Source organism: Perognathus longimembris, chromosome 1 (assembly GCF_023159225.1).
Source record: "Perognathus longimembris pacificus isolate PPM17 chromosome 1, ASM2315922v1, whole genome shotgun sequence".
Lineage (NCBI taxonomy): Eukaryota > Metazoa > Chordata > Mammalia > Rodentia > Heteromyidae > Perognathus > Perognathus longimembris.
The window spans coordinates 56,429,249-56,447,896 of record NC_063161.1 but is presented as its reverse complement, the minus strand read 5'-3'; the positions used below and the strand labels follow the sequence as shown (position 1 = coordinate 56,447,896).

General features: G+C 42.8%; 1 long non-coding RNA gene across 1 annotated transcript; it reads left to right on the top strand.

Moving 5' to 3' along the window:
* Window positions 1–354: 354 nt before the first annotated feature.
* On the top strand, window positions 355–17,112 carry LOC125354890. Its single transcript, XR_007211559.1, has 4 exons — window positions 355–495; window positions 1,218–1,318; window positions 2,667–2,736; window positions 16,929–17,112. It is a non-coding gene; the product is annotated as an uncharacterized LOC125354890 (long non-coding RNA).
* Window positions 17,113–18,648: the final 1,536 nt, after the last annotated feature.

Below are 18,648 nucleotides of genomic sequence, written 5' to 3'. Positions count from 1 at the left end.
CAGCAAAACAGCAGCAGCAACACCAATAAAAACCCACAGATGTCAGATAAATTTTAAAAGCTCTGAAACTTCAGGAAAGCCACCCTGTACATGTAATTGAGATTTTGTATTAGCATGTGCTTATTTTCTCATTGTCACGGCTCCAATATGTGGCTTCAGTGAGTGACCCTAATAGTTCATTTGCATAAAGATGATTTGTCTGTTGAAACCGACTCAGAAATTTTTGTTAATGATCACTTCCTGACCGTCTGAAGGTCAGACTATTTCCTTTTGTTTCACTGGCAGTTAATCCTCTCATTAAGGGTAATGAATAATTCAATATGTACCATTTTCATATTTCAGGTAACAAGAGGCCCTTAGATCTCAGAGGATGCCAGGAGAGACAAAGTCTACAAAGACTCCACCTCCTGCCAGCATGAGGGCTTCCATCTGGCTTCATGGCACCAAAGCATCAGCTAAGGCTCTTCCTCTAAAATGAAGCCATAAAGGATGCAGGTACTGATGGGGCTGTGTGGCTCACTAGCTGTATGACATGAGGCCTGTATGGCCCTACATGTTTTCTCCATTGTCCAGTGGGCATGACAGTGGCATAGCCTCTTACCAGTGCTGCAGATATTAAATGCAAGAATGAATGGATGGCCAGGTACCAGTGGCTCATGCCTGTGATCCTAGCTACTCAGGAGGCTGAGATCTGAAGATTGAGGTTGGAAGCCAGCTAGGACAGGAAAATCCAAGAGACTCTTCTCGCCAATTAACCACTAAAAAGCCAGAAGTGAAGCTGTGGCTCAAGGAGGTAGAGCACTAGTCTTCAGTTAAAAAGCTAAGGGACGGGCTGGGGATATAGCCTAGTGGCAAGAGTGCCTGCCTCGGATACACGAGGCCCTAGGTTCGATTCCCCAGCACCACATATACAGAAAACGGCCAGAAGCGGCGCTGTGGCTCAAGTGGCAGAGTGCTAGCCTTGAGCGAGAAGAAGCCAGGGACGGTGCTCAGGCCCTGAGTCCAAGGCCCAGGACTGGCAAAAAAAAAAAAAAAAAAAAAAAAAAAAAAAAAAAAAAGCTAAGGGACAATGTCCAGGCCCTGAGTTCAAGCCCCAATGCTGGCAAAACAAACAAACAAACAACAATACAAAAAAGACAATGCTTAGCACTGTGCCTAAGCCCTAGTCAGAGATCAATAATTATGAACTACTACACTATCATTTCCTTATCACACAGGCCAGTACATCAGCTGAGTGCTGTGCTTATCTGGCCTTCAGCCAAACACCCACTTGCGCTTCACACCAATGTACCAGGACAAGGATTAAAGGTAAAATGTAGTAGACCCTAGAGAAAACCTCCATGTTTCCAGCCCAGTACAGAATTCAACTTCTACCATATCACTTCCACTTACTCTGAAATGATTCTTTGGAGGGTGGAGGCTGTGGGAAGTAGAAAGATTACAGTTGAGATCTAGAAGACCACAGGTGGTGAAGGAAGAAACCCCCACTGTGGCCTCCCATGTGCTGTTGACAGTCCAGGTACCATTGCTACATCTCATCACCCTGGCCCTCTCCCTGCCTCTCCCCAATGCCAGCTCACCTGGACTTCTTCATTCCTGTGCTGTGGGGACCAGTGAGAGGGCTTACCTTTGTACTTTGACTCCTGATTCCTCTGATGTTCTGGGGAGTCTTACACTTAAGCCACTTAAAGTGGACTCAAAGCTGGGTGCCTGTGGCTCATGCCTGTGATCCTAGCTACTCAGGAGGCTGAGATCTGAGGATCACAGTTCAAAGCCATACCAGGTGGGAAAGCCCAAGAGACTATTAGCTCCAACTAATCACAAAAAAGGCCAGAACTGGAGCTTTGGTTCAAGTGGTAGAGTGCTAGCCCTGAGCACAAAATCTCAGGAACAGTGCCCAGACCCTGAGTTCAAGCCCATGGACTAGCACAAAAAAAAAAAAAAGTGAGGAGAGGAATAAAATAGAGTGAGTCCATGATTACTTGCAAAATAGTACTGAATCTAAAAATTTGTCAGTCACTGCTCAAAATAGTCAATCCTAGTTGATTTTTTTGTGGGGAAAATATTTTACTTCTTTAAAGTAAGTTTTAATAAAAAGTAACTTTAAAAATGTTTCTGTAGTAGCATGAGCTGCTAGCTCATGCCTATAATCCTAGCTACACAGGAGGCTGAGATGTGAGCACAGAGGTTGGAAGACAGCCTGGGTAAGGAAAATCTGTGAGACTCTTCTCCCTAATTAACCAGCAAAAAGTCAGAAGTGGAGCTGTGGTTCAAGTGGTAGAGCACCAGTTGTGGGCAGAAAAAGCTAAGCTATAGCACAAGGTCCTGAGTTCTAGCTCCAGTCACAGTGTTCTTTTAAGAATAAAAAAGTATTCTTTTAAGAATAAAACTCACAGGAAAAGAACGAATGGAATGTAAATGACTGGGAGAATGACTAAAAGTGCAGACATCTTTCAAATAACTCAAAAGTGAATTGATGCTTAAAATGACAAGGGCAGGCTGAACTTCCTGCTCTCATCAATATGACAAAGTCCTTCCTAGATCTTCTCTTAGGAAAACGCAATATTCTCTGATGCAGCAAGGCATCATTAACTGGGAATAAACCCTTATGTCACAGAAAATGAAACCTAGAGTATAATATAAACATCGTCCTAATTATTTTACAGGGAAATGAATGGAAAGATGAGTAAAGAACTCACCCCAAAGCCACCCAGCTGATGTGTGTTGAACCCAAAGGTAAGTCCAACTTGGACTCTAGTCCAGTGCTCTTTCTGCTTGGTAACAAGATGGTATCAAGAAAGATGATGTCAAAACTAGAGGAGGCTAGTGTTTTCTGTTTTTTCTGTCTTAAGTCAAGAACTTTGTTGTTCTAAGATTCTGGGGCTTGAACTCTGGGCCCAGGAGCTATCCCTGAGCTTTTTTTTTGCTCAAGGCTAGTGTGTTACCATTTTGAGCCACAGCCCTACTTCTGGTGTTTTGGTAGTTAATTGGAGATGTGAGTCTCATGCATTTTCCTGCCCAGGCTGGCTTTGAACTACAATCCTCAGATCTCAGCCTCCTGAGTGGCTAGGAGTACAGGAGTGGGCCACTAGTACCCAGCTTTAAGAACTTGTTGATTAGATATGTTCATCTCATTTCTTACTGCGTTTTTGTTTGTTTGCTTCTAGAATAAACTGAGCTAACCTTTGTGATGAAGTTAGCCTTTACCAGGGAGGCAAGCTGCCTAGTGTCCAGGGAAAGGGTGCTGGGTGGGAAAAGTCTACACTGCCGACAGGTCTTACAGCTTGTCCTTCTATCTGGCCATCAAGGTCAGGTGAATTCCTGAAGTATCTAGACATATGGATTCTCCTTGCCAGGAAGGGGTTTGTGGCACCCACCCCTACATTTCCAAGGAGGCCTTTCTCTCCATGGCACTCATAGGCCACAGTTCCCTCTGTGGTGGTTTGAATAAGAAAGGTGCTCATAGTTCAGATGGTGAGTTGAAGGTTTGGTCCCCTGCTGGTGGTACTATTTGGGGAGTTTCTGGAAATTAGGAGGTAGAGCCTACCTGGAAGAAGTAGATTGCTGGGAGCGGGTCCCTGATTCCATCCTGTTTCTTTACTTCCTGGCGGCCATGAGGAGAGCAACTTTGTTCCACCATACCCTTCCACCATGATGCTTTGCCTCACCATGCAATCAGCTAACCATGACTGAAACTAGAAACCAAAAATAAATCTTTCCTTTCAGTTGTCTCAGATATCTGTTATAATGCCAAAAGGTTGTCTAATACACCCTCTTCCTATGTTAAAAGAAGAAAAAAAAAGGTCCATCTTGTCAAAGCACGTTTCTTTTCTTTTTTTCCCAACATGTATTTTGTGCCAGTACTGAGGCTTGAATTCAGGTTCTCATGCCCTTACTCAAGTTCTCATATTGTACTTTAGCTTTTTTGTTCAAGGCTGGCCCTATACCCCTTGAATCATGCCTCCATTTCCAGCTTTTCCATGGTTAATTGGAGATAAGACATAGAATTTCATGACTTTGAACACAGCTCTCCAGATCTTATACTCATGAGTAGCTAGGATTTCAGGTGTGAGCCACCAGGGCCCAGATACCAATCTTTTTCTTTCTGTCACTTTCTGCCTTTCATCCTGATGAAGCTGCTTTTCTCCCTCTTGGGCAGTCATAGTTGAGTCCCTGCTTCCTCTGCCTCTAGGTAACAGCTTGTTCCCTGTAAGAACTTCTCCCAGAACTGTTTCTCTCCATATGGTAGAAGCTCACTTGGTATGGGGGACACTTGAATACCACTCACTGTTCTTGTAGACTCTGTTTTGTGGCCTGGCCTGAACTCAGGCACCGGAAGTTACTAAGTCAGAGGAAGTGGCACAGTTTAACTATCGATGCTGACAGGCACATTATCAAGTACACAACCCAGTCTTTGAAAGGCTGTAAGCTTTAGCACAACCCAATAGAGTACTCAAGCAGTGTGATTTTTCATTAGGATGTTGTTCCACTAAACTTAGGCCACTTAAGAGCTCTGTGGATGTCTGTCTTGATGAGGTATTTCCACTTTGAAATGGCATCAAATAGAAATACAGTGAACTATGGTAAGTGTGCTAAGCTCACTTCTGTCCTTCGCTTAATCTATGTGTTAACTGCAAACTTTTCCATTTTCCTCACTAGCTTGAATTTGGAGGCTTTTTCTTTCCTGTCCATCTTAAGATTTTAATGTATAGCTTATCACTTGTTGAAATTACATCTCCACTCTGTTTCCTGGAAGGCCATGAATGACAAGTCTAGTTGGTTCTTCTAATATCCTCATTTTCCTTTTCTTTCTCGCAGTGTTTCTTTTTTTCCGGTTGGTCTTAGGACCTGGATGCTGTCCCTAAGCTCTTTCGCTTAAGGCTAACACTTTGCCACTTTAAGTCACAGTGCCACTTCTGGTTTTCTGGTGGTTAATTGGAGATAAGAGTCTAATGCCCTTTCCTGCCAGGGCTGGCTTCGAACTGTGATCCTCAGATCTCAGCCTCCTGAGTAGCTAGGATTGAAGAGGTAAGCCACCAGCACTTGGCCCCCAGTGTTTCTTAACTTGCTAGGTGTGTGTGTGTGTGTCTGTGTGTCTGTGTGTCTGTGTTGGTAGTGAGGTTTGAACTCAGGGCCTAGGAGCTGTCTCTTAGCTTTTTTTTTTCCTCAAGACTGGCACTCTACCATTTGAGTCATGGCTTCACTTCTGGCTTCTTGCTGGTTAACTGGAGTTTAGAGTCTCACAGACATTCTCACCCAGGCTGGCTCAATCCTCAGATCTCAATCTCCTGAGTAGCTAGTATACAGGAATATCTCACCCAGCAACTCACTAACTTGCAATTCTTGAACTTCACAGACATCTAGGGCTGACTTGTTGTGAATTTAGCATTAAGGTTGTGTTGGTTCTTCATTCAGTTACTTGCTGGGTGTGTTAAATGCTGACTCTATGACAGCAGTGTTCTGAATGTTGAGAAGATTGTACTAGATGAAAGTGCTTGTGGTATCTCCTCATGAATTCCAATTAAGCAGGCAGGTACTCAACCACATGAGCCACTCTGCCAGCCCCTTTCAACTTTAGTTATTTATGAGATACAGTCTTGCTTTATGTCTGACTCTGGATTTCAGAATTCCTGCTTGTTCTTGCCTATGCCACTGGGATGGCATTAAGCTAGGGATGGTAGACACACACCATCATGCCCAGCCATTTGTCAGAATGGAGTCTTATGAACTTGTATTGCCTGGGTTGGCCCAGACCACAGTCACTCCATCTCTAGCTCCTAAGCAGCTAGGATTACAGGCCACTTTGTGCCTAGTTTTCTTCCCTTTGTGATGCTAACAAAGCCTACTTTCAGGAGAGGTACTGGATCCGAAAGAAATCCATAGGATTTAGCTTTCCTTGGCCATGAAGTGGAATGGAGAGAGGGCTGGGGTGGTTCCAGATCATCCCTTCAGCCCGCCAGCTCCTCACAGACTCCTCTGAATTAAGACAGAGCAAAGCCACCAGGCAGAGAGAGGAGAGAGCAACTCCTAAAGTGACAGTACGAGCTGCAGACATCCTCAGGACTGTTTGTTCTCTGTGGCTCTTCCCATGCTGAGGGTATAAGAAATCTTAAACTCGTACATCCAGATTCAATGAGTTTTGAGTCCATTTCTATCATGCTCATAATGAGTCCACATGATTACCAAAAGCAAGCACTTTTGTAACTATTTCTTAGGGCAAATTATTAACACATGGCTGGGCTGCCCGGGAGTGTCTTCAAATGAAGCCACTGAAGTTCTGATCTTCCCAGTTCATTTCCTTGAGGCAATTCTTTCTTATTTTATCAAGTACCCATGATTCTTTATTTCAAATCAAGGGCAGAAGATGTCAGCTTTGATATTCTTCAGTGTTGATCGTGTGTTCATGAAAAATTCTCACAAATTCTGATTGGTGAATGTCAGGGCTAAGCACCAGGAGTCAAAATGTTGCACCTGGTGGCTCACACTGTAATCCTAGCCACTCAGGAGGCTGAGATCAGAGAGTCATGGTACAAAGCCAGTTCAAGCCAAAAAGAGACTTATCTCCAACTAAACATCAGAAAACCCAAAGTGGAACTGTGGCTCAAAGTGATAGAGCATGAACCTAAAATTTAGCACAAAAGCTGAGACATTCCCCAGGTCCCAAGTTCAAGTCCCATAATTGACAATAAAAGAATAAAAATTTTTTTAAAAAAAGATATCCCTACCATACCTGTATCCAGAGGCTGGAAATCTTGGTGGTGGGCGGGGGTGGGGGGGGGACAAAGTGTCTCCATATCTGTAGGCCACTGTCTTACCTTTCAGGTAGGTCCTTGGGAGCTACCATAGAGGAAAGGGATAGCAGCCCTGAGGGACAAATTTAAGAGCGTATATTAGAGTTCAGGTCTTCCTTATTTTCCCAGAGAATGTAGAAGGCATCATTTTTCTAAGTTGGAGCACCAAGGAGGGCCATGGAAGGGCTTCCGACACCAGTCTGGATGAGGTCTCTTTCTCCCCTAGAGGTGTGGCAGAAGGGCACAGGCACCAGTGTGTCCCAGGCTGGCAGTGACCCTGGCAGAAGAGGAAGCAGAGCTTCAGAGATGAAGCCAGCAAGCTTTGGGGTTCCTACTCTGGCTCTACAGACACCCTGACCCCTGATTTAACCTCCCGCCCATGAGCCACTTCCACAGAGATCCATTCCTTCAGAGACAGTGTCTTCCAGAAGAGGAACCTGGAGGCTGAGCAATGTAGTTCTACTTCCTCAAGAGGCTGAGATTTGAGGACTGAGGTTTGAAGTCAACCCAAGCAGGAAAGTCTCTAAGACTCTTATCTCCAATTTGCCATCAGAAAGCCAGAAATGGAGCTGTGGCTCTTGTTTTAGAGCCCTAGTTTGGAGTGAATAAAGCTAAGCAAGAGTTCAAGACCCTAAGTTTAAGCCCCAGAACTACTATGCGCACACATACACACATACACACACACACACACACACACACACACACTCTCTCTCTCTCTCTCTCTCTCTCTCTCTTAATACCACAGGTTTCTCGGAAACTAGCAGGAGAGAAGACATATCTGGCAGGCGAGCCAGTGGGAAGTGAGGGCCTTGTAGCCTTGCTAGCTGGCGGCGTGATGAGGGATCCAGGGGGGAGGTATACCAGGCTTGATGTCTCTGGTCTGAGAATGTGAGAGGTGCTGGGGTGGGATCGGGATTGGGACTGGAAGCCAGCAGCAGGGAAGAAACTGCTCAACTACACTAAACTAGGACCTGAATATGTGCACGCAGCAGTCTCCAGGGAAGGTATAACAGTAGAAGCAATGAAAACAGCAGATCTTTTCCAGCCAATTCCTTTCCCTGAAGCTTCTCCCACCTCCCTTGACCCCCTGCTGATCCTGGGGTTTGAACTCAAGGCCCGGTCACTATCCCAGAGGATTTGTGTTCCACATTAGTGCTCTACTGCTTTAGCCACAACTCTATTTCCAGCCTTTTGATGATTCATTTCTTAGCTTTGCTAGCTTTGAACTGTGATCCTCAGATCTCAGCCCCCTGAGTGGCCGGCATTACAGGCATTAGCCATCAATGCATCCGGCTCACCCTGAAGCTGTTTGCTCACTGCTCATTCCTGACACTGATTCTGTCTGGAAAAATAGTCTCCAAATGTGCACCTGGTGACTCTCTTCCCAACATCACTGCCCAGCCTAGATGACTGACATTTTACTTCTTGTAGAACCAATACATGAAATTGTAGTTTCATTCTCATTTTCTTGACCTCTGGTGAGACTATCTTTTCAGGTATTTATTTGCTATTTACATTTTCTTAAGGCTTCCCTTAGTTGACTTTAGCAGCAAAATAGAGCCATATTAAGCATCTGGCTAGGTGCTAGTAGCTAGTAGCTTATATCTGAGGATCAAAGTTTGAAACCAGTCCAAGCAACAAATCCTAGAAACTCTTACCTCTAGTTAGCCATCAAAATAACAAACATGAGGTGTGGCTCAAGTGGTCAAGCGCTAGCTATGAGCAAGAGCAAAAGACCTGGATTCAAATCCCAGAATTTGGACAGAAAAACAAAATTTGTTTGAAGTCTTGGGTTGTGGTTCAAGAGGTAGAGCCTCTGCATAGCAAGCGTAAGGCCCTGAATATATACCCCAGTATGAACAACAACAAAAAATGATCAGTTGGAGCCCTACATGTATTATGGCCACCCCTACTATTTTTTTCTTTTTACTTTTCTTCTTTAAACTCCATGCTTCTGCTTAATTAGTTTAGAGTGTTTCAGAGCACAGAGTGTGCCTTCCTTTGGCAGATTCCTTGACATTCCTTTTTTCATCTTTCAGGCTCATCATGATTCAGAGCTAGAAATAAAAGCCAAAATAGCCAGGCACCAATGGCTCATGCCTGCAATCCTAACTACTTAGGAGGCTGAGATCTGAAGGTCATAGTTTGAAGGCAGCCTAGGCAGGAAAGTCCATGAGACTCTTATCTCCAGTTAAGCACCCAAAAAAAGCCAGAAGTGAGATCTTCAGATCTCAGCCTCCTGAGTAGCTAAGACTACAGGCAGGAGCCACATATGCCCAGAACACTGGAAAAAGTTCTTAGAATATTCATGGAGGACCAAAATCTCCATGGCATGAAGATACTCAGGAATGTCCTTCTTGGATGGGTAATGAAGACTTCAAATGCAAGAAGAAATTCATCTCGAATTTTGATTGAGAATTTACCTGGAAGCCTGGCACATGCTGCTTTGATCATGTAAACATGACCTTTCATCTTTAGACCAAACTAGCATCTTTCCTTCAAGTGATCATTGACTGAGCCCTTCTCTGTTGAGCCAATAACAGTCACACACAGAGGTTGATCCATCGCGGGACTTTATTTCCCAGGCCACAGATGCTGGCAAAAACTGAGGTCGCATCACCAAAGGTTTGCACTCTGCAGTTCAAACACCACAGGCATCATGAAAGAACATGCTGGGTGCTCTTTGTGGTTTGATTTATATAACCTCACATTTGAAAGAGAAATACATTTCTCCACCCACTAAATTCAATTGCTTTAGAAGTCCGATTTCCTTAAACTCTAGTGTGATACTTTGCTTCAATTGATGGTTGTTAGAACTGAAGGGTTACCTAGCTACTCAGGTGGCTAAAATCTGAGGATTGTAGTTTGAAGCCAGACTGGGCAGAAAGTCAGTGAGACTCCAATCTCTAATAAAACACCACAAACCAGAAGTGGAGCTGTGGCTCAAGTGGTAGAGCTCTAGCCTTGGATTAAAAAGCTAAAGGAAAGTGCCCAGGTACTGAGTTCAAGCTCAAGGACTGGTACAAAAACAAACAAACAAAAAGAACTGAAGTGTCCATTTCAAATCTAACATTATTTTAATAACATCAAATGTTATTAATACAACATTTAGGTTGTAATAATAGTAAGTTCAGGGGATGTTATTAATCTCATGTTTCAAGGGAATGTGCAGAGACACAAAAACATAGAAAGGGCAATATCCCCCAGCCCTGGAACAGCTCTCCTTCAAGGAAAACCAATATGTACAAGAGTGTTGTAGAGGCTTTCAAGATGTCTCCATGAAGTTGATTTCTGTCCTCAAATCAGTGGAGTCTTCCTGTATTTGCCCTTTTATGCTTGGCACACACCCGACTATTAGTCAGAAAAGGACTGATCTGCCTTGAACAACGGTCTACCAGATCTCAGCCTCCTGAGTAGCTAGGTAGGTTTTTCTTAAATAAAAGCTAATAATTTTTAAATCTCTCAAGTGAAGCCAATTACACTTGTTCTAGCTGAAGTACCTCGGTTCCTTTATAAAGAGCTTGTTAGATAGTGGCAGATTCCAGTGGCAAAGGAAGATGAGGTATCATTTTATACATGATTATGGGAAGCTGTCATTATTTGCTTATGTATTTGTTTATTTATTTTGTTGGTCCATGGGGCTTGAACTCAGGGCCTGGGTGCTGTCCCTGACTTATTTTGCTCAAGACTAGTGCTCTTCCAGGTTGAGCCACAGCACCACTTCCAACATTCTAGTGGTTAAATGGAGAGAAAAGTCTCACAGACTTTCCTGCCCTGGTAGGCTTTGAACATAGATCCTCAGATCTCAGCCTCCTTAGTAGCTAGAATTATGAGCGTGAGCCACCAGCACCTGGCTAGACTGGCATTATTTCTTGGTGGTCTGGACCCACCCGTGGCACAGAGAGCTCTCAAAAGCGCCAACATTGTCATTGCAACATTCAGGAGGCTTTAGATGAAAAATGGAGAGTCCAAAATCAGCCTAGGTTACATAGCAAAACCCTTTCCCAAAGGAAAAACAAAAGCATTCCCCCCTTCCACCCCTAAGAACTATTTGTGGAGGCCACTGACTACTCTACAAGAGGGCCAGCATCAGAGAAGGCAGCAGACTGACTCAGCGCTGCCAGCCCCAGCCCACACTCCATCACTGGTGTAGATTACCATCTGGCATGTGGTTTTTCACAGTAAGAATGGGAGTGCAGACTTCCGTGTCACATGGTGCTATTATTTTGTTTAACACGTGTTCTGTGGCCACTGTTGCATTAAGCACAGCATAAAATATGGAATTGTTTGATCTCCTCACTGTCTCTTCATGGAAAGTTTCTGATCATCTTGCTTCAAGGGGATTTCTTCATCTCCCCAATGCCTTACACACTGAGTCTTGGTGGTTTAACATACGTGCTGTAGTTTTTTGTTACAAGTAAGCATGATTTCAATCAGCAGCTTTGTACAAATTTCTGTATACTGTATTAAGTTTTGGGTATGTGTGTGTGTGTGCGTGCATGTGTGTGCCAGTAGTGAGTGAGGCTTGAACTCAGGGCCTCATCCTCCTTGCCTTTTTCACTCAAGCTAGCACTCTACCACTTGAACCACACCTTCACTTCCTGCCTCTGGCTGGTTAATTGGAGATAAAAATTTCATTGGCTTTTCCTGGCTTTGAACCACAATCCTCAGATCTCAGCTAGGATTACAGGCATGAGCCACCAGTGCCCAGCTCCAACCACTTATTTTCTATATTATGCGATGATATGATGATCTCTTGCATCTTCATATAACCTACTATTTGTAAATCCTTTATGTGTACACAAAAATATTTGTGCACAGCAATGTAAGCCAATGTGTTAGACTGTAGCCTTAAGTAATTACAGACATTGGTTTGGGGAATCTAAGAAGAATGAAGCTTTCATTTCACATCAATGAACATTTGTTCTTTTAAATTAGCTCACTAGAAATCTATATTAAGAGTAATTAAAAGTTTAAATGTACGAAGACTACAGAAAACCTTTTAATTCCATGATTTCTATTAGTACATTTCACTAGTGTTTTGTTTCAAGACATAAATTAATTTCATATACATTTCTATTCTTTACTATGAAGATATTGTGTTGGGTCTACATATGCCATGTTTCTAGAAACAGGAAGGTTTTATAATTAAATATTTGCAGACATATGCTCAGTGTGCACAACCTTCACTTTGTGCATTAATAATTATTTGTTCCTGTTTGAGAGGTACACAGCCTATCAAAACACTTGAATTATTTCTAGGCTACAAATAAACCTATCAGAGCAAATGCTTTTTAGGTCACAGTTTGGCAAAAGATGACATCATTACTATGAGAGGAGTGAAGGTCTAGACGGTTTTGATATGTGTTTTGTGTGTGTGGTTTTCTTTTAAAGGAATAGATGTTCCTATATCTAACTCACTTTTTCCAGTTCCTAAACTGTATAGTTTATTTCATCTTGAGACTTTGATTTCCAAAATGCATAAACAGATAAGAAAATAGTTATTTTTGAAGTGTAAATCTTATACTAAGAAGTAGACAGCACACACCTTTATAATGATTGACTCCTGATATGTATTAGGCTGGGGGCTTTTTGTTTGGTTGATTTTTTTGTTGGGGGGTGGTCCTGGTACTAGCAGTTTGAACTCAGGGTCTGGACACTGGCACTCTACTTCTTGAGCTACAGCTCCGTATTGAGCTTTTTGGGTGCTTAATTGGAAATAAGAGTCTCACCAACCTTTCTGCCCCAACCGACTTCGAAGCCCAGTTCTCAGATCTCAACCTTCTAAGGAGATAGTATTACAGCATGAGCCACCAGCACCCAGCTGGAAAGGAGATTCCTGTAAGGTAATGTGGGCTGTGAGCCTCCTCTCATGCTTTCTCCTTTCCTTCCAGTGCTTCTGGCATGGCACATGATAATTCTCTTCACCTCAGGATTTTCATTTGCTGCCTTCTTTCTTTCTATTTCCTTGCTTCTTATCCCTTTCCATCTCAAGTTCAAATTCCCTGCAGAGCAGATGTATTTTTCAGCATCAAGAGCGTCTCTGGGAAGAAATTTTGTGAGGCTGGGGATATGGCCTAGTGTCAAAAGTGCTTGCTTCCCATATGTGAAGCCCTGGGTTCAATTCCCCAGCACCACATATACAAAAAACAGCCAGAAGTGGTGCTGTGGCTCAAGTGGCAGAGTGCTAACTTTTGAGCAAAAAGAAGCCAGGGACAGTGCTCAGGCCCTGAGTCCAAAAGCCCCAGAACTGGCAAAAAAAAAAAAAAAGAAAAGAAAAAAAGAAATTAATTTTGTGCCAGATTTCTGGAATGCCAGGTGAGGGCTAGTATAGAAAGCTTTATTAGATCAAGTGTTGATCCTTGGCCCCAATACTTCTGGCTAAATTGGGTTGCATTACAAGGTTCAAAGGATGGAGTAGCACCCGTTTAAGGCAGAAAGTCTAAGAGGTCCCAGCAGGGGGCAGTGTAGCCACCAGGTGTGGAACATGGCTCAACCTTACAATGTAGTGTATACTCCTTGGACGTGCTAGTTATCAGATGATGAGCCAATTGTGTCATCATGAAATGAAATTGATATCTCCAAACCCTGCTTGAAAATCATTCAATTCATCTCGTTTCCTAGAAAACCCTGTTAGGCTGAATGCATAAAAAGTTGTAGCGGTGCCCGTGGTGGCATACCCAGATACAAGAGCTATTGTCCCTCATTTGGCCTGGCTAAGATCCATCACTGTGGACACCCCTGAACACAAAACCGAGAGGGAGAGAGGCTCTGGGGGCTCACGCCTAGCTACTCAGGAGGCTGACATCTGAGGATTGCGGTTTGAATCCAGCCCTAGCAGGAAAGTCCTTGAGATGTTTATCTCCAACTAACCACCAAAAAGCCAAAAATGGAGCTGTGGTTCAAGTGGTAGAGTGCTAGCCTTGAGCAAAAAAGCTCAGAGGCAGAACCCAGGCCCTGAGTTCAAGGCCCTACACTAGCAAAAAAAGAAAAAGAGAGAGGGAAGAATGACTTGAGGGAGTAACATGAGCTTTACTCTATAGGTCATTTCTAATGTCCTGGTAGGACTGACACAGTTATCATGTTTTGTTTCATGTTTTATTTTAATTGTTTTTATGATGCCAATACTGGGGCTTGAACTCAGGGCCTTTTGCTCTCACTTGGCTTTTGGGGGGCTCAAGGCCTGTGGCTCTACTCTACCACTCGAGCTAAGATTCACTTCCAGCTTCTGTGATAGTTAGAGATAAGAGTCTCACGGAGGCTGGGGATATGGCCTAGTGGCAAGAGTGCCTGCCTCGTATACATGAGGCCCTGGGTTCAATTCCCCAGCACCACATATACAGAAAATGGCCAGAAGTGGCGCTGTGGCTCAAGTGGCAGAGTGCTAGCCTTGAGCAAAGAGAAGCCAGGGACAGTGCTCAGGCCCTGAGTCCAAGCCCCAGGACTGGCCAAAAAAAAAAGAAAAAAAAAGAGTCTCATGGAATTTTTTCTTAGGATTGGCTTTGAACCATGATCCTCATATCTCAACCTCCTGAGTAGCTAGGATCACAAGCATGAGCAGCCAGCACCTGTCTTGGTTCTTTTGTAAAAGTGAGGAGGTTGGAATGAAAGTAGATGTCCTTGGTAGATATGAACTTGGCATGGAAAGTCATCACCATCCAAGTCAGATAACAACGGCAGAAACATTGCGATTTCCCTTTGCTTTTTAAATTTAATAACTAGCAACCAGTATGCATAATAAGTAGTAAATTGCTCCTTTCCATTTTGTGAATTTTCTTATTTGCATATGAACTCCTAAACAAGAGGGTTGAGATGGAGCTTTGATTTATTTAAGTGGCTGTGCATCAACTGAGTTATAGGAATGATAATACTGGATTAGTTAATTTTTATTTCTATGTGTCCTCAAGCCTGGCAGTCTGGAGCTTTGATCTTGTTTATGTCAACTAAAAACAAGAGCCAGTATTATTTTAATAGGACTTGCTGTTCTTCCTTCTCAAATCCAAATGACTCCCTTGCTAAACCTCCTGAGAGAGCCTGCCACCTGACTACCATTCTGAATAAAGAGATGTTTTAATACCTGGAAAACATCCAGCTGATTCTATCTCCATGCCCCTCCCTTCCCAGATACCAGCACTAAGGCTTAACTCAAGCCCTAGGCTCTATCCCTGAGCTTTTTCATTCAAGGCTATCACTATACTGCTTGAACCACACTTCCACTTCTGTATTTTTGGTAGCTAACTGGAGATAAGAGTCTCTGAGACTTTCCTTTCCAGGCTGGCTTTGAACTGCAATCCTCAAATTTCAGCCTCCTCAGTAGCTAGGATTACAGATGTGAGCCATCAGTGCCCATCTTGCTTTTTTGTTGTTGTTTTTTTTTAATGAAGGTCTATATATGTATGTGATGGCGAATATTATATCATAATATATACATATATGTGCATGTAATATATGTGTTTATATGTATATACTCATATGTGTGTACATATATGTGCACATGTTGAAGTTACTACTCTTGTTACATACTAAGCTGTCCAAACTCATTCTGCTAGAGTGACTAAAAGCCCTGTCTTGGAAATAAAAGAAACATTACTTTTCTGATTATATCCTTTTGAACAAGCTCCCAGAACGAAATAACCACGACACAAATATTTCTCTGTACTCAAAAGGAATTTTGCTAATTCAATAACCAGATTTCAATAATGTATTGATGTTTTCTAAAAAGAACATTGCTTTGCTCCTGCTAATAATAATGTTCACAGAAATGTAATATCTTTCAACATTATTAATATGCATTGCAACTAAGACTCAAAAAATTCCATAATACATTTGAAATAAGCACAGAGCTTTAAGGTGAATTTGTTCATAATCCTAGTTAAAAGTGTAGATTTGGAGCCGGGCACTGGTGGCTCACACCTGTAATCCTAGCTACTCAGGAGGCTGAGATCTGAGGATCATGGTTCAAAGCTAGACTTGGCAAGGAAGTACATGCAACTCTTATCTCCAATTAACCACCAAAAAGCTAGAAGTGGAGTTGTAGCTGACTTTAAGCAAAAGAGCTCAAGAACAGTGTCCAGGCCCTGAGTTCAAACCCCACAACCAAAACAAAAATAAAAAACAAATAGGTACCTCAGTTTGACAATAAAAATTTAATTAAAAAATTAAAAAAAACAAATAGGGATTTGGAAGCCCTAAGATTCATGACCTATTATTATCTAGTCTCATGACTTTGGCATTTTAGGCTGCCAAAAAATACATATCACTGTCAGGAACAGCAAGATATGTTGTCAGTATCAACTTTGTTTTATGCATGCACATCTATACCTAAGCCTTCTTTCCTTATTGTTAGTGATATGATAGCTTGACTCCTAAAGAAAAATACAACCAGGATTAAAACATTAATATATGACTTAAGACTTTGGTTATCTCAGAAAAGAATGGAAAATTCTTTACATATTTGACAGATAAACAAACAGATTTTTTTCATTTGCTATGATTGTGTTCCTTGTAAGATTATTATAAAGCTTAACCTTCCAAGCCAGTCAAACAGGAAAGTCCATGAGAGTCTTTATCTCCAAATAACCACCACAAAGCTGGAAATGGAGCTGTGGTTCAAATGGTAGAGTGCCAGCCAGCCTTGAGTGAAAGGCTATGGGACAGTACTAAGGACACACACACACACACACACACACACACACACACACACACACACACACACACACACACAGCGCTAAGAACTTTTCCTAGCAATATTACTTCCCTCCTGTGCAGCTGCCTCTTCTGAAATCTCTTGCAAAGAAAATGAAATGTTCCCCATTGGGTTAGGATTATTGAACTTGACAACAAGAATGGAACAGGCTTTCCCTAAGACCACATGCTTGCGAAAATGGAGCTGGACCACTTGCCTCCAGTCCTGCTGGTTATTTTGGAGATGGAGTCTAGCGACCTTGTCTACCCAGTCTAGCCTTAAACTGTGATCCTCTAGATCTCAGCTTCCTGAGTAGCTAGGATTTCAGGCTTGAGCCACTAGTTGCCAGTATTATTTTTCCCTCTGAATTGTGAAATACATACTATGCATGCCTGCCTACGACCAAAGAGGGAGAAAATTACTTGTTTTCTCTGTCTTCTTTCCTTCTCCAGGAATTGATCTTTTCATTTATTATTTTGGTCCAAGAATGGCACTAGAACTCAGTACCTAATGCTTTCACTGATTGGCTACTGCTGTACCAACTGAGCCAAGCCTCCAACCCCAGGAATTGACCTTTTCTATCAAGTTCATTCTCAAGAACGCCACACTTGCATAGCTTCAGGCTAGAGCTGTATCTTTTCACACTCATCCTTTCTGTATGTTCCCATGTGTGTTTGTTTAGCAGTCCCACATGCTACGTCCCACTCTGTCACATACATTTAACATGTCACTGTTGGAGACAACCCTTTGGGCTCTCTCACACGTGTGCACATCTGAAAGCAGAGCTGGCTGCCATTGCTCCAAGTCCTATGACTCGGACTCCAGTCCTGCCAATCTCCCCACAACAGGAACAGGCTAACTTGTTGGCTTGCCCTGGAAGTTTAAATATATATATATATATACACATATATATATATATATGTATGTATGTATATATATCAGCTACCAGGGAAGTTCTTGGCCGTTCTTTTCCTTTACTGACTGTAAGTGTTAAGTCTAGATTCAGGAAGCTTGATCCAGCCCATAATTTACTATCTCTGGTGTGCTCTACATACCGTAGAAGATTCACCGGCAACAGATTTCGCATCTGAAGAGAATTGGGGTTTCATTTTGCTTGTTTTTTAATTATTTCTCCTAAAGGTAAATGTTTCCTTTAACAGGAACAAGGCCAGCATGTGTTGCAGCTACCAAATATAGTTGATTCTTTTTATTTATTTATTTTTAAACCCAGAGTTTTAGCTGGGTACTGGTGGTTCACACTTGTAATCCTAGCTACTCAGGAGGCTGAGGTCTGAGAATCACACAATTTGATGCCAGCTTGAGAAAGAAAATCTGTGAGACTCTTATCTTCCATTAACCCAAAGACAGAAGTGGAGCAGTGGCTCAAGTGCCAGCCTTGAGAGAAAAAACCTCAGGAGGTAGGGGAGAGAGGAGAGGGAGAGAGGGAAAGAGAGAGAAAGGGAGAGGGGGAGGAAGGAAGAGAGGAAGACAAAGGAAGGAAGGAAGGAAGGAAGGAAGGAAGGAAGGAAGGAAGGAAGGAAGGAAGGAAGGAAGGAAGGAAGGAAGGATTTCATTGTTTGATATATGTTAGCACCTTAGATTATCAGGCAAGTGCCTCCTAGCCCACTTACTATCAGAATCTATGGATGAGAGAGAGAGAGAGAGAGAGAATGCCTCCTTTCCCCCACAGGTGATACCAGCGCCTCTCTGGGTCCCCACCACCTGCATTCCCTTCACATCTTCCTACTTCCTCCTCCCACAGTAAGACTGGCTGCGTGATCAGCATGTTTCTACAAGCTTGAAAAATTACATTCATTACATTCTTGCCTGCTTCTATTTTAGAAGTCGCATTGGAAATCAGAACTTAGCTTCTGTTTGGTTTGGTTCTAGCAGGAACCTATGTGGCAGGGAGAAGAAGGTTGAGAAGTAGGGAGGTGGGAGGGATGGTGAGACCACATGAGGAGGAGGAACGGCTGGATGAACGGCTCTCTCATGCCTGCTCTAAGGAAGACGTCGTTGCTAGGCTGCAATGGTGCATGGGAGCATAGTACATGGGATATCTTATTTTTTCTGTCAGAAATGTGGTGAATACAAGTTGGTTTCTTCTTTCATATGTGGGCCTGTAACCAAACCAAAATGTACTAACTTTTGTATTTCTAAGGTATCCCCCAT